General features: G+C 40.7%; 1 long non-coding RNA gene across 1 annotated transcript in view; it reads left to right on the top strand.

The window, feature by feature from the left end:
* The first annotated feature begins 3,361 nt into the window (after positions 1-3,361).
* The window catches only part of LOC136179279 (uncharacterized), a 172,155-nt gene continuing 158,697 nt past the window's right edge, over positions 3,362-16,819 (top strand). Inside the window, exon 1 of the long non-coding RNA XR_010666453.1 lies at positions 3,362-3,525. This is a non-coding gene — a long non-coding RNA (uncharacterized lncRNA). The remainder of the gene's footprint in view (positions 3,526-16,819) is intronic.

Consider the following 16,819-nt stretch of genomic DNA (forward strand, 5'->3'; position numbering starts at 1 on the left):
TGGGCTGTCATATCGGGCCCCCTTAGGGAGGTGTCCTTCTGTTGTTACCACACTTTTGGCAACTGCTGTGGTTAAAGTCTGTCAGCTCTTGGTGGCCCCCTACTGGCCTGGAGCCCCAAGCAGTTGCCTGGCATGCCTGATGACAAAAATGCGTCTTTGCTCGGATTTCTGCAGCATCTTATTTATGTCATGTCTTGGCTCCTGAGACTTCCTACCCCCTTCTGACAAGGGAAGCTTGACACTGCGAGAGACGTGTGTATATATACAAGCAACTTAGAAATGGATTTCAGGGGCTGGCTGTCTTGAAATGTTTTAGATATTTTTCAGGTTGGATTTGTGAAAACCGCTACAGAGTAGAAATTCTGTTTCCTTTCTGTGAGTTGTGGTTTGAATCAACTTTTCTTTTTAGACAGACATTCAGACACACTCAAACAAACGCACGCACAATATGCACACACAAACTTGCAAATACCAGCACAGATAAGATATCAGGGGAAAGAGAGACACCAGCGCTCTCTGCCAGGTGTTTGATTTATCGCCTCTCCAATGCGCACTGACGCACAAAGCTGCGGGTCCTGCGCTCTTACTCGCTGTCATCTCACCGACTGATCAGGATGATCTTAAAATTGACGATTGGCAGCCGATCTGGCCACAGAGAACAAACCCTCATCCAAATAGGACACCCTCACAAAGTTGTATGTTACACTTTTTCCAGTAAGCTATAGTTGCATAATATTTTCCATGATGCTGACTTTAGCCTTTTTGAAGTCTAAATAACATATTTTTAATGTTAGACTAAAGCATGATTACATTTTGAAGCTTGTTCACTGATTTTGGTCTATGGCCTTCATGACAGTTTTTTAAAACAGCAACCATTTAATTGTTTTGCATGTTTATTTTCAAGCTTACCAGGCACACACATCAGGGTTGTTTTTAAAACCTCATACAGACTGATGTAACTCATTCCTTGGAAACAGTTTTGGTAACCTTTACTTATGCAATACTAGAGTTACATAACAAAATGAACTGAGGGCAACTGAACATCTGGACTGATGACTAAACCAGTTAAGAACAGATGAAGTAGTTCACTATGAACACCAGATGAGAGACCAGGCCAGGTCTATATAGTCTGGATAAAATATTGAGGAGGAACATATGCAGGGAGTTGAAATTACAATCAATGCAACAATGTATCTGGAAAGAGATTGTGTTGGGGTTTTAGTAATGTTCAGACTTACCACTAGAGACAAAAGCTGATGACTCTGTACCTGCCAATCTAGATGTACCCTGTTCCAACCGCTGCATATACAGCAATAAGCAGGCCTATGCATAAATGTATACTTTATGGAATGTTTTCATTTTTATCCACATTTATCAGGAATGTAAACCAAATGAGAATAGTGTAAAGTGAATGCTAGTGCTCTTACACTCTAAGTTTGAAATCACAATGCCGACATGGGACAGTTAAGGTAAAGAAATTTCTCCAATGGTTATTTAGATTTCTTTCATGACATTTATGCCTGTTTCTTTCAAAGCTTCATGTATCAACTTGTCTAAATGATTCAGTCTTCCCTAATCTGCTGGCACCAACCAGCCAAGTTGTCTCTGTCTGGGCTGCCTCGACATTGGTATTTTGGGGGGCAGTCCCACTTCCAATGCTTGAGCCCACATACAGTATATACACTTTTTTTGTGCCTGATCTAACGTGGTTGGCTCTTTCTGTTTACTGGGTTTGAGAGACAAAGTGCTTCCAAACTGGTGACTTTTTGTGTTCTTACCAGCAAGACACCATTGTTTCTTTAAATGAAACAATTACTTTACCTTGGAATTGAACAGTGTTGTTTGGAAAATGTTCACTTTTCTTCACTTTTAATTCTTGCTTTATTATGAATCTATTAGAGAGTTAAAAGATACAAAGTGATGTCTACAACAAGAAGGTCCTAGCCTCAAGCCACAATCACATTCCTTTTTTTGCCAGCCTCTGTCATTGACTTGTCAATATAATGATATTACAGTACTGTTATCTTAACAACATAGAGCCACAATACGTGTTACCGACACGGTTGGTTTTGCACTTTACTTTCATAGTGCAAATTCATGTACACATTGATTAAACTTTTTAAAACCATATAAGTAAATGACCTAACCTGCTTTTGTTGCCACAGATCGAAGCTGATTCTTTGAATGCTTCTGTGTGTTGTGTCCAAATGACCCCACTCCCACAGTAATGGTAATCCCCCTGTTAATAATGAGCTCCATGTGATTGCGTGTGTGAAGGTATTCAGTCAAGTTCTGCTGCTAAATGCTGGTTCATGATGAGAACAGAGAGCTGAAGAAGATGATGAGTCTGGGTTTCTTTGGAGAGGTGCTCCATCACAGGGTAAAGATATGTGACATAATGGTGTGTCTGGGCTCACTTCTCTCTCTCTGTCCCTCCTAATGTGTGGGTTTCTGGACAGTGGGACACACACGCTCAAAAAATACTCACGCACAAATAACCCTGGAGCAAATCGATAGCTCTGAAGCTGACCAGCAATGACGTCAGCTGCACATTTGGATCTCCCTCTTTTCTCTCCGAGCCTCCGCTCTCTGCGCGTGTGTGTGTGTGTGTGTGTGTGTGTGTGTGAGAGAGAGAGACATACACAGAGAAGAACCTGCCTCCCTGCCCCTTTGCACGGACGCGCACTTCTGAGGCGCGTTGCTACGTGCCCAGATTGGAAATCAGCTGCGCGCCGCTGCATGAGGAGGCAGGCAATAAGTTGCAGAAGTGATGGAGAAAGGGCGGTGCTTCCCTCCGAAACTCCGCACACTTTCTGAGCCTGAACATTATGTAATTATTTCCGCCTCTGGAGACTTGAGTGGGCTGCAGCTTCCCTCTCGTAATTCTTTATGTCTAAAAAATTACGACGAATGCTTCCACTAGAATGCCATATTGATTCGATTAGCTGGAGAAGGAGTCTATTCTGCTGTATGATATTTCTGAAATCTGTCTTTACAGTAATACAAAATAAGCTCAAACATAATATATGCATGACAGGAATGGATTATTATGGGTATTTGGGTGGGGATAAAAATAGCTCAATTAACACAAGGTCGACAGAAAGGGTCTTCAGAGAATCACAGATGCGTGAAGTCCCGGTGGGAATATTACTGTGATATTTAAGCCGGGCTTTCTTTGGCATTTCAAACATGCACATCCGACATTTTTAAGCTTTTTATTTTTTTTCCCGCAGGTTCTTGTCACTCTTATGAAATGAGGAACGGCTGTTACCCCGATTCAACATCACCCCTCTGCCCCTCACTCTCTCTCTTCTGTCTCTCATCCCTCCTCTTACGTACCCTCTCTCTCCCCTCTCCCTCCTCTCTCTCTCTCTCTCTCTCTCTCTCTCTCTTTGCTGGAACGCACGGACCTCCGCCGCTGCCCAGGGATAATACTCTCGCTTTCTCCGTCTGTGCCGCTGCAGAACGGACCGTAAAGCTGCATGCTGCCTCTTCATCCCCGCTGAAACCCAGACTCCGATCAAGGTAAGATGAGTTAAAAACCTACGCTGTGTGGTGTCCAAGCTGGGCTCAACAGCTGAATATGTTTTGGAAAAGGAATGGGTGTGCTTCTGCACTTGTGGGATGCATGGTGTGCGCGCTCGCGGCACACGCAAGAGGCCAAGCTACTGGGTCGTGGTTTCGCGGATCGCAAGGAAAAGTGTGGAGCAGGCTTAAGTCTACTTGTTTCCCCCAAATGCTCTTTTTTCTTGTGATCATGAAGCTTCAGATGGTCCCGCGTCGTTGTTGGGTTGAGGGTCCAGTCCTCTGACACTTATGGCATAAAGAAGTAGAGGATGGACAGTGGATAGGGAGACGATTTGGAGAAGAAAAAAACGGAAATAAAAGAAGGGTTTAAATATTTAAACAATTGTTGCAGGCATGACCTATTGACTATCTATTCATTCTTAATAGATGGCCAAAGGGCAGTTTTATCATTTTCGCCTCAGAGTGTGTCTTTCTATATGGAGTTGGGCAGGACAGCTGCTATGATGAGGAAGACCCTCTAGTGTGCATCGACAGCCTGCGGATCAGGAGATCCCGGGCTAATGCGCTCTGAGCGGGGAGGTGTTGCTTGTTGACACGGAGGAGGCGGCTGCATGTGAGCGTGTGTGTAGCGGAAAAATCCGTATGTGTGTGAACCATCATTGAAGAGACTGTGTGACTGCTTGCAGAGAAAGGGAGAGTGCGCAGCAGAGATGGCTGAAAAAGATGCGTGCGTGAACTGCGTGCACACACGAGTGCCCGTGCTCGAGTTATCAATTTCCATATCAAAGTGGTTGTTTCGATACATTTTGCATTATTGAGGATGGAAGAGAGGGAGGAAGGCTACAGCCTGCAACACAAACCTCATTCAGCAGGAGAGTGCGCTTTTCTGGGACGGAGGGAAAATAGAGATGAGAGATGAGAGAGACATGGAGAGGGGAGATGGCAGATGAGAAAGCGAAGGGGGAGATGGGGGTGAGAGGGGAAGAAAGGGAAAGAGGGGAGGGGGGTGATGGCGTCCTACACCAGCGCTTTCTGCCAGGCGTTTGATTTATCGCCTCTCCAATGCGCACTGACGCACAAAGCTGCGGGTCCCGCGCTCTTACTCGCTGTCATCTCACCGACTGATCAGGATGATCTTAGGTTGACGGTTGGCGACCCATCTGGCCACGGGGAACACACCCTCACCCAGATAGGGCACCCTCTTAAACCCCTCCTTTTGCTATCACTGCGCGACCCCACAGACCAACACACACGTGAGGACGGATGATTGCCACCGTGAGAGCAATCCGGACTAAAACGATGTGACAGAGCGAGCCAATGGACATGCAGCGATGACATGTTTTGAATCCAATGAGATTGCCTCCCAGTCGCTCTGCAAGTTGGATACATTCATTTATGCATCTCGTTGTGATGGTGCGTGAGTGGCTCAGTGCCGTGCCGTGTCGGGATATTGGAGGACCATGCTGCAGACTGCTGGAACGAGAGCCAATTTTTAAAAGGCTCACAAAAATGTTAGGACAGGAGTTTAAACATCCACTAAAACAAATATATCATGTTTCTAACAACACTGATCCAAATAACTTTTCCCTTTTGTCATTTTTAACAGGTTTTGTTCCCCTTTCTCCTAACTTGTTACCTCCATTTACATTACTATATTGGACTTCCCTCTTCTCCTTAATGCTTTTTCTCTATAGTCTTTCCAACAATCATCCTCCCTCTTGTTGTCCCCGTTTACATTGACCCCACCTACACCACAAACTGCATCTTTATTATATAACAGTGTTCTTTATCAGCAATAACATAATCATCTCATTTATTTTCTTTCTGAAGTCTAACTCTTTTATCAGTGCCATTAAAGTCACCACCACTAACCTCCTCATTATACTTTCCATCATCATGTTCTCGCCATCATCATCATCTGCACCATATTGATGTCAAAATCCCCCTTTTATACGTGACTCATATAATATTCCCTACCTCTATACCTAATCATCATTAGTCCTTTTTTTAATCAACCTTACCCTCTTATTATCTCCTCATTATCATCTTCATTATCATCAATGTTGCCATTTCCATTAATAAGGGATTTGGCAATTATTTCCTCAATGGATTATTCTGCTGATCATTTTCTTGATAAAGTGATTGAGCTTTTGATCTTTATAACATCAGAAAACGGCTCACTATGTTCACAACTATTTTGCAGCACTCCCACTGATTATTATTATTAAGGAGAGAATGTAAAGTATTTTTACAGTTCAAAACCCCCAAATATTCATATAACTACAACATGAAGAAAAAGGAAACTCAGGAAAAATTGTCACCTGGGAAGCTTAAAGAGAAATAATTCAATATTATTTAAAACCGATTAACCAGCTAATCAATTATCAGAAGCCAGAATTTCTATTGAACAATCAACCAATCAATCCGACAATGATTCCAGCTCCACATTCGATATTGCATCACTTACTTTACCGTCACCTGCTTTCACTATTGACATAAATACTTGTATTGCATCTTCTTTTTTAAGCAAATCAAAGTGCATGAGTAAAGATTCATTTATATCCTATCTATCAAAGCGACTACTGCCTTTGTCATCAATATATTTTTGCACTATACTACATTATAACAGATTCCATATGAGTTGGATATTTCATAATCCTTTAAGGTCCACCTCCTCTCCTCTCCAGCTGGTGTTGAAATACGACTGTGTAACTATCAGCAGGCAGAGGTATATTAATGCCCACAGGCCTCATTCATAAATCTTCTATGGGGGCAACAGGTGAACAGGCAATCACACACAAATGTATACTATATTCAACATATGCTTCAGTTGGTTTTTCTCATGGTTCAAGGTCAGCCTGCATTTCTTTGCGTGGTCCAGAGGGCATGTATAATTCAATTTATAAAAAAAACGTAAAATAAAAACTTAGATTGAGATCGCATGATTTTTTTTTTAAAACAAAAAACCACCATAGGGTCTACATTATATGCATGTGATGTTCCACTGGGTTGGATATAAGCTCCCTTGGGAACACAGTCAGTCAAATGAAACTGCGAGAAAGGGCATGATCAAAGAAACAAAAATGAAACCAAAAGCAGATTACAGAAGGGAGAAGAGACAAACTGAGGGGAGGAAGAAAACGTAGGTGGCGGAGAGCCCTGAAGAATGCTGAACACTATCTGCAGGTTCCACAAAGCCAAATGCATTACTTAATAAAACCTTTTAAAATGCTACGGGAAAAAAAAAAACGAGACAAAGCTGTGCTAACAAACATCACTAATGACAGTTCTGAGACTGAACATTGGCAATTAAAGAAAGGACATAGGGGAAATTAATTTGCAAAGGACAAAGTCCAATTATGTGTAATTAACGGAATCAAGAGAGGAGAAAACAAGTCTATAATTTCTAGACATTTTGGGGATGTAGTTGCCTGGAAGAAGCTTGACAACTGAAGTCAAAGGGGACAAGTCTCAGCAATAGGGGTAAACATCTCTCCTTTACAAGACGATTCGATCCGACTTGATTCTCTAGGGCTACGATACGATTCTGCTTAGAGAAACGCTGTTGTGGTAAAACAAAACAAAACAGGAATAATGAAAACAATTGAAGACATCATTTTTTCTTCTTTTATAATTTCTTTGATTTTCACTATGGTACGCTTTGGAAAATGCATTGTTTGTTTCTCCGGTCCGTCACCGCTCCGGTCCGGCAGCGGAGGTGATAGGTTTTCATTTTATTTAATGTGTGTGCTTCCACTGGGTCCTCTGCGCTGCGTCTCAGCTCCGTCTGAGCTCTGGCAGTCCGGTGCCCTCCGCAGCAGATAGGCCTACGGCCTAGGTTTCTGTTTTTGCCGGAGCCCGCCGCATCAATTTAGCACAGAAAAGAACAAGAGTGACGGGAAGTCAGACACCGATACAACATTAAAACATCCGGTTATAACGGTTCAGAAAAATGACCGTTTGTGTGTTTGTTTATGTGTTTATAAGGTTTATATAGAGTTTTATACCACGTACATCGTATTATCTTGCACTGTCACGAGTTAGTTTGTTAAATTATTGGGTTGGGAATCAGAGAAGTTCAAGCCCCGATGCGGACCATATTATTGAAGTTGGTCTGGTTGCTGGAGGGGTGCCAGGGCACTTACCGAGCACTGCCGATGTGCCCTTGAGCAAGGCACAGAACCCCCAACCGCTTTGGCCTGCTCCCTGTGTAGCAGTCCCACTCTGACATTTCTCCATTAATGTCCACAGGTCCTGTTTTTGCATTTGTGTAATTTGGGCCTGTTTGTGTGAGAAGCACATCTCTCAATAACAGTGTAAGACAGAATTTCCCTAGGGGATAAATACAGTTAGTAAAATCCTAGCTTTAAGGCTGCACGGCCATGCAAAATGAACATTCATAAAGTGAGCGACAGAGTGCAGCGTTTTAAAAGCCTGGCACGAGTTATGTGACTGACAGCTGATACGTGGTTAAGTTATACACAAAAACTTCTGGGCTTAGTGTAGGATTGCACATAGGGGTGACCCAGCTTTGATACCCTGGGTTTGTTAAACTATCATTGTAGTTTAAGCCCCTGGTCTCAAGTCATACATTGTTTGACCCATCACTTGCATTGATTTGCAATTGTAAATTAGAACCCCAAAATTGTTGGCTGAGCATCAATTACTGCTGCAGATGGGTAAAGATTACCGAGGTTACACAAGAATAGCTGTGCATTACTTTTCAAAGGCACAAGTTAAAACGGTGACTGAGTGAATTTTGTCTGCAAAGATTAAAACAGAAACTGTCCAGCAAGCAACTTTTTGAAAAATATGTTTTAAATAGAGTCCAATGACTTGTGAACAAGGAAGAATCAAAAGGTATCGCTCTTAGTTCCAATGTAGGACTTTACTTGAGTGGTTCAGACACACTCTGGAATACTCCGGATCACTAAAAAGCACCCAAGCACAACTTGTAAGACACCATCTTCCAGAGGCAACCATAATCTCTGTGATCCACACAAAAACACAGCACACTGATGGGTAGCATTCAGACAGCTGCTATCACTAATCAGGAGAGAAAGTCGAAGCACAAATCAATATTGATTTCTCTCAACGCCTCCTACTAGCTGCAATCTCTGACCAGGACAAAAATAGAACTCGACTCAGGCGATGAGATTTCTCTCTAAAAGCAACAAAAAAAAAAAAAAAGCTTATGGTTTCAACCGTGCAACATCATTATGTTTGTAAGAAAGACATCGAGCCTCAGAAGCACAGGTGGCCTAGTATCCATTCTGCTGATCCATTAGATTTGTAATTATTGTTAAAAAAAACGGTTACACCTTGAATCAAGTATGACATCATCAAAGCTGAACACACTGCATGGCTTGACTCCATTACACTTTTGAGGCTTGGTGCTTGTTCTGCTGATAGAATTTATTGATTTCTTGTAAAGCACTAGAAAACATCCTCCCTCTTAGCAATCTCAATACGCAGGTTGGACACAGCTTTGCTCACGCTGGCAAGCAATTTGCACCAACACAACATATGGCATATTTCACTTTTAACACATCTTCAATATAAGCCTCAGAAAATAAGACTACCCCTTGTAATGATCTCTGTCGAGCATCTTGCATTTTAGCATCGTTCATTACCAGAAATAGTTCATACCAACAAGTATGGAAAGGCACATTGAATGAACAGTTACAGAAAGGATATGAGTGAATTGTTGTTCATGTAAAACATGCAATGCTTCTTTCACATAGACAGCAACAAGCTTGGAACATCACTAGATGTGCGAGTTGCTGGAATAACAGTTTGCTGACTGCATATTCAATAGAATGCACAATTATGTGCACAACTGCAGCTAGTATAAACCAAAAGTTCTGCAACACTTGTTACTCGTAAAAAATCAGAGACTGCAAAACCGAGTTTTGAAACCCAATGATGGCGGTCGCCTTACTTTCGGTCAAGCTAGAAACAGGCAGAGGTGGAGCTGAGGAGGGCCTTAGCCTCATTACAAACAGCTGCAACGCACCAGCTTGCAGTCATATCAGTCACGCACCTAATTAGGAATAGCTCTTATCCATCATAAGGTCAAAATGGATGAGTTACAAAAAAATCCACCAGCTATACAGTGTTTACCAATAAGACATTATCATGCTGTAAACATGTTAATTTCTGCTGTCATTATGGACATTTTAACAGGGGTGTTTATATGCTCAACACTCCCAGAACTGCAGTATTTGCATTGAGTTTCTGCATCATCTTCTCCTTAATTCTCTGTCTCTGCCCTTACGTAGAAAGATTCAACTGAAGAGTTTTCTATCCAAAACAGGACCAGCAGCACTTCCAAAAGTCTTAGTTTTAGAGGCTCTAAAACACCATAGTATGAACGCCACTTGGAACATTGCGAAAGTTGTGTTTGAAAAACTAAAATACCTTGATGTGCTCTACAACAACATCCTGTATTGTTTTTGTTGGTTTCTGGACTCAGAACAAGACTTGCATCAGTTAAATGTAGCTCATTTTGAAGCATTGGAGATGGAGAATGACGAGCAGAGCCAATGTGTGTCCTGCAGTGAAGCAGGCAGGATGAACTGAGCTGACAGTCCGAGGTCAGACAGACAGAGAGGGGGGCAGTGGGAGACAGGCTGGCAAAGATCACGGTCTGAAAGTGAACCTGGAGCACAGGTAAACACAGGATTCTACAGGAGTGAAGAAAACACAAAGATATATCTTTAATCAAAGCTTATGTCAGCCTTGACTAAAAATCCACATCCACAAACTGAACTAATTGGCAAAGACTGAACTATAGAGCCGAGGTATATATATATACTGCAGAGGCTTGATGTGTGGATGGATGGCTAGTAGTCAGGTTGATTGGCAGTAGCAGTGGAAGCACTTACCACACCCAGATAAGCACACACTGAAAGAGAGAGAAAACAAACAAGAACCACACAGGAAAGCTAGGATTAAGAGGCAAAGCTGACACCATGAATAATTAGACTCTTTAATGTAGTTAAATGTTCACTCTACCAATGTTGTTCTAGTTTACTGTACATTGACTTGTATTTGGACTTTGGTTTTGGTAGAAAATGTTTAAAGTTCAAGCAGATAACACGGATCGTGTATAAACTAAAGAAACACTTTTTTCACTTCTTTTTCTCTGCTTTAGATGTCAAAAATCAAACGTTTACCCCCACTGAATGACCAACAAAAGCTTCTGGGAGCAATTGGCAACTTTTCAGAGTTTCCTGTGTAGCCAGCAGTTACAGATAGAGGCCTCTGGCCAAGACTTCCTCTTCTGTATTTTACCTTTTTTTTACATTTAGAATAGCAGCATGATAAATGAGAATGGGGTTAGTGTAGAGAGATCAGGTAAGAGTGGATTGTTAGCTGCACTTATATCTGTGTATTAATATCAGTTGAAGCTAAATCACAGTTAGCCAATCACACAATGGGTTCCCAGATTTCAAAACAGCTGATGTGTTCCTCCCCTTTTGCTCTCTACATGGACTGCACAGCCAATGTCTGCTGAAACAATAGCAGATACCAACTCGTCCTACAATACAAAACTAGAACACTTCTTCCCAGTGGATATTCAGAATCACATCTATGTAAAAAGAGATAAAGTGTTTGTGTATCCATGTAACTCATGAAAGTTGTGAATTTTCAATAAGCAAATAGTTTGTGATAGAAGACAGTCCTTGTAACTAGTTTACCACTTCTCATAGTTCACCACCTTTAGCCAGTGCACTTTAGGATCAGCTCAACAAACAGCCTGACCTTGGAGACATAGAAATAGAAAAAAATAGTTTGATTCTAAATGACAGGTACTCCATGTGTCTGTCTGTATTTGTGGCAGCCCATGGTGTTCTGCCTCATGGTCATTCCTTTCTTTCTCAACACAGAAATGAGACGGATGGACAAAAGATGGAAAGTGCAAGAAAAAGAATGATGCATTCCAGTGTTAACTGAGCTGTTTGTCTGCAACAATGAAGCTAGGAACAGGGAGGAAGAATCTTATCGCTTCACAAATGTTTATTTTTCTGCCATTGTGAAATACCAGGCTGTGGCTGGTGGCGATAAGTTAGGGAAGAAAAACACCATTTGGCTGCTTTTTTAGATGAATGCAAAAGAAGGTTTGGCCTTAGGGAAGAAGTAAAAGACTTTGAGCTTTGCAGAATTGTTATGGTGAGGTGATGATTTTCAGAAAATACTGCAGGACCCTTTGGAGATATACAACATTATATAGAACCTTAACAACAAAAACCATGAGAAGTCCCAACAACAGATGTTTATAGAGTCAAAGTAGCAATGGTTGGAAGTCATTTTAATATTTGGGACAGATTTGTAGCTCACTTATAGTTTGAGTGATGGTCAGTAGAAATAGGTTTACAAACGGTTCCACAATATAGAACTTTTGACTCTTTGACAGCTATTAAGTACAAACAAGTTCAAACATTTCATACTTTAGAGCATGTTCTTATTGTCGTTGTGCTAAAATTTCCCTGGCTGTCTTATATTCACGCCCCTTTTCCCACTCCAGTCCAGTTGGTGGGAGTAATGGACTCAATTTTGGTATCAAGCTCTTTTCCTATGAAGCCTAAGAGTTGTTCATTTATTTGTATTCAAAGATTGACAGGTGGGCGCGTTATAGGTGTTTACTAGGAGGATTAAGGCCCAAGCTCCACCGTTTTGCCTGTTTCGTGATTGAAAGCTAGGTGGATAAAACCTGTGTATGGTGACCACCATTCTTTGGCTTTATAACGCCCCTTCAGAAACCTTTGGGTAAAGCATCAATAAGAATACATCCATGTTTTATACAGTCTATGGCTAAAACATAAGGAATTTAATGAACTGTTCTATGCTGGCTTCCTTCAAAGAACTGTGATTCTCATCATTAAATCCCTGTAAGCAACGCTCCTCATCTAATGCTGCTGCCGGTGGCTGTTCTGCAGTGCTTCTATGAATATGTATTGTTTTAACCATTATCCCAGAGGATGTAGCATCTGTATGCCAGATATTTTGTTCTGTTTCAGGCTCAGGGCAAATTGTTGAACTAATGACAAAGAGTGTTTGAATTTAGTTTAATTTTGTGAAATCATTTACTCTGATATCCGTTACTGAATGTTTCTACACAATTCTGCTGTTTGTAGTTGTACATCTACAGGATGGGCTTTTGTTACTGCTTTTCTGTGGGATTTATCATGCATCTTATGTCGTATTTTTTAATTTGACTGCCTGTAAGTGACCACATTCAAACATGCATCACATATTCATTATTTCTCAAACCCTGTGCCCTCAGTATATTCTCAAATTGATCATTTTTATACTAAATTCAATTCACATTTAGATCATACCGGCAGTTTTCTGAAGAAAACATTACATTTTACATAAAAACAGGACACATCAAGTTCTGTGTGCAGTGTTCAGTGTGTGACGATTAACCATATAGCTCAGTTACAATTCAAACGGGTGGATTTTCCCAAAAAATACTGATCAAAGTGCGCCCTTCACATGGTACATATGTAACATGTTAGTTAAAATGCTTCCTTATAAACAAACCTAAATCACTTTTGGATCAGCCTTGCTATAAAATGAGAAAAGAAGGGGGAGGGGAAGCGTGCGACGATGGAGTATTTGTATATACTGATTTGAAAGTTGTATAATATACCCAAAAAACTTTAATTTAAGGGGAGATTACTGTGTTTCTCAATACGCAAAGTTTATAGATTTGAAACTGTTTCATGGAAGAAACACAGGACATTTCTGTCTTTACAAACTTCCCTTTGTGATTTACAATGGCATTTTTTAAGGACAATGTAGCACACTGTACTTTGGGATTGAAATGGACGAGCAATCTTTAATGTTCTTCATCCTGTGTGTGTCTCATACAGTATAGCCTGCGGGAACACTCAAAGTTTCTGCTGTAAGTTCCTCCTAGGGTAAAAACTTGTTTATGGAGATGGCAGCAGAATCTATCGGGAGTTGATGATGTGTTGAATAAAGTCATTGTTTCGCTCCCGGACTTCTCACTCTGTTTTGGGCACACACCCAAACACACACACACACACACACACACACACACACACACACACACACACACACACACACACACACACACACACACACACACACACACACACCTTCACTCTGTCCTGTCTTTTTTCCAGTGTATCTGTTTTGTAAAATGTATCTTGTTGCCTAAAATCTTCATAATATTCTGTTAAGTTGCCTCAGGTGCTGATTTGAAAAATAAAATGGAAGAAAAAGGTTGTAGGGAATGAAAAATAGATAAAATATGCAAATTAGGGTAGAGTTATGAAATGAAAGGATGTGCTTTTAGAGCTGAAAGAAATTGGCCTGAAGAAACGGCTTCTGACTTGAGTTTTTCTCCATTTTCTTTATAATGCACCTTGTTTGTCCTCTTTTTTCTGAAATTCACAGGCCACGGAAATATTTAGCTGTTTAACAATTCCCTGGTCCTGGAAAGACCCTGCATCTGTTCTGTGTTAGCACTTCCTCTGTCGTTCTACAGGTTTGCAAAACAAAACATTTGCCTTTTTCTAGCTTACAGAGATGGAAAATGGCAAAACAGGATTTTTACTGATAAACACCCTTTGAGGACGAGGCAAAGGAGTTCCAAAAGTTCAGCAACAGTTCAGTGAAAATGGGGAAAATCTGATGAACAGAATTTCGTTATTTAAATAAAAAGTAAAATATCTAGATTTTCTTTGCAGAAAGTTCACGGTTTAAACTCTTCCAAGCTCATCTGAAGTGGTATGAATTATTCTCTGCCAAGCATAGGCCATTCTAACTTTTATGTAGAGTCTTCATCTGATTTTTCTGTTTCTACTTTTCAGCTGCTTGGAAGTGTGGAAGAATAAATGTGTTAAGAATAAATTTAGATGGCGAGGTAGAGCAGAAGTAGAGCTCATGTTTTTAAACATGAAAGTACTTCTCACTTTAATATCGCTGAATTTGCACCCAAAGTACCCTCTCATGCATTCCACTGCTCCAATCCTACAAAGTTTTCTTTTTTTAACTGAAATGTTGTATCCTTCATACAATTATTTTTGAAAAAAAATTAATGTAATATCTACAGCCTCATAAAAAAACAGCAAAACTAGATTTTCCCCAGTCCCATTTGAAGCAACAGCCAAAGCACATCCACACATGACGAGAAGACTGGGACATTCACTATGAAGCAAAAAACATTGAAAGAGGAAGGCTTTTTTATAAAGTATGTTTTTTTTTTTTTACCAATGAGACCCAAACTCTTCCATCAGAACTGCACATCATGGTTGAAACTAAAAAAAAACTACACAAGGATCACATTACTTTATTCCTTTTATCTCCATATTCCTCCACCTTTATTCTTATGTCGGGTTAAACTCAGCATGGCAGCAGCTTGGATGTTTAAATATGTAGAGAACTCCAGAGCGTCTGTAGTGCTGCAACTCGATGAGCAGTACGCCTTTCCACACCTGAGATCTTAAAAAATTCAGGTTGAAGCAGTGCATTTGCGTGCACCGCAGACTGAGGCGGGTATGTATCGAATGTCTCCGACACAGCGGCAATGATGTACTGTAAGGTGGCTCCTGCTGTCACAATGCAGCAAATGTGATGTGCTAACAGAGCCTCAGCTGAAATTTTAAATCGGATGTAGTAGTTCCCCTGTGAGAGCTGCTCCAGCTCTGCGTCTTGGCCCTGTTTCTCTCACTCCTTTCTGATCCGATTTCATAAAAGCGTAGAGACAAAAACACATCTTCCAACTTCTATGGTTTGATAAGGTGGGATGGGTGGAGAAAGAAGCTGCAGTAGATTACAAGAATACATAATTTGGCCATCAGCTAAAATTATGATAAAACGTTTGTTTCTTCTAATGAAGAGACACGCAGAGTTACTTTTTTGTTACAAAGTTGAAAGGCAGTTCAACTCATCTGCCAAACATTTTTTTTATATATATATACATAACAGTATTATCATGCATATTATCTTAATTATACACTTGAAGCTGTCAAATGCCCTCAGAATGTGAGACTGTAGAAGTATACAGTACATTTTTAGTTTTGCCATGCTGCATGCAAAATAGTCTTTCTCCAACAGAAACATACATGTAGTGTGAAAAGACAGCAGTTTGCTTATCAGATATAACCAATAGCCCTTTAACCTCTACCAGATAGTTTTGAAGTCGACTATTTCTATTTCTAGGAAATTAATAGCATTGATTATTTTGCACAGGTTATTTAAAACCTATAAAAAGTCAGACTTTTCTGAACCAACTGTTGTGGTGAAGGGGGAAATTTCTGACAAATGTCAAAATTCTCCAATTCTCCAATTGTATCAAAATCAAAATCATTGAAGACTGGTTGTAAAATGTCAGGGATACTCTGAGGCCATATTTATATCTTGTTTTAACATGATAACTGTAGTCCAGTCTGCAACATACTACCTCCTGGGGCCCGTTTCTGAAACAAGGTTTTGTGCAAACTCTGAATCAGTTCACCCTGAAATGAGGGAAACTCTGGGTGTTCCGTTTCAGAAGGGGAGGTCACTCAAACCCGAGAAAGAGGGGTAACTCCAGCCCGTTTCAGAGGGTTAGGTTATTTTAGCTCTGAGTCAGTTACTATGGTAACTGAGTCTGTGAACCTAACCTGGTCGGGACCAGGTTTTCTTCAGTGAACCCCGAGTTTCTCTAGGTCTCCGCCCTCTTTCAGAGCCAGAACCTTGTTTCATTTCCTCATTCTTGCATTCAGTCCGTATCACGCGCGTGTTAGTGAAGATTCACTTGTTGTCTAAATAAAAATCCTCGTTGTTTTAATATTAGGGTTGTTAGGGTGGCAATAGCCTACTCCAGCGTATAAGACGAACTATTTTATCGAACATGGCATGTCTTTTAGTTGAGCCTCGTTATGAAGGGGCTGCATTACTCCTCAGTGAATTAGAGCCTAAATTAACGTCGGGAGATGTTAATTTAATTAGGGTTATTTAATTAACTAAACAGGATAAAGATGAGAGGACATTTAGCCTGTGTGTGTGAATACAGGATTATGTTGGGGATAAAGTTAATACACATTCAAATAGACTTTGAATGAAGCTAACTTTAAATCTATTTTTTTTCCTTCTTAAAACCTGTTCGTATTCGTCGTAGCCTATGGCCACATGAAGATATTGATATATTTTGAGACTGTTAAAGTACGAGGATCTCTTTTTTGTCACCTGTTGCCATGGTGAATCGTAGTATTGGGGCTCCATTCATGGTGGCTTTGTATTGTCGTGGTGTACGCACTGAACACCGAGTGGA

Source organism: Labrus bergylta, chromosome 1 (genome assembly GCF_963930695.1).
Source record: "Labrus bergylta chromosome 1, fLabBer1.1, whole genome shotgun sequence".
NCBI lineage: Eukaryota > Metazoa > Chordata > Actinopteri > Labriformes > Labridae > Labrus > Labrus bergylta.